Here is a 229-nt window from a genome sequence, read left to right on the forward strand (position 1 = left end):
TGGTGCGGGGTCCCAGGAGCGGGGTGGGTGTTGGCACTGCCCCAGGGCTATCCTCCCCCACCACGTCCCTCCGGAAGGCGGGTCAAGGCCAGACGTGGTCTTCCCCAGAGCCCCTCCTGAGGGATGGTGCGCATCGGAAGAGCACGCAGTGGGTTGGGTGCAGGTAGAGGTGCAGGGGTCCCTGGAGCGAGGGAGAGGCAGCCATGGCAGCGCAAGCTCCTAGTCTGCT

This window comes from Haliaeetus leucocephalus, unplaced genomic scaffold (assembly GCF_000737465.1).
Source record: "Haliaeetus leucocephalus isolate CR32 unplaced genomic scaffold, Haliaeetus_leucocephalus-4.0 Scaffold351, whole genome shotgun sequence".
NCBI lineage: Eukaryota > Metazoa > Chordata > Aves > Accipitriformes > Accipitridae > Haliaeetus > Haliaeetus leucocephalus.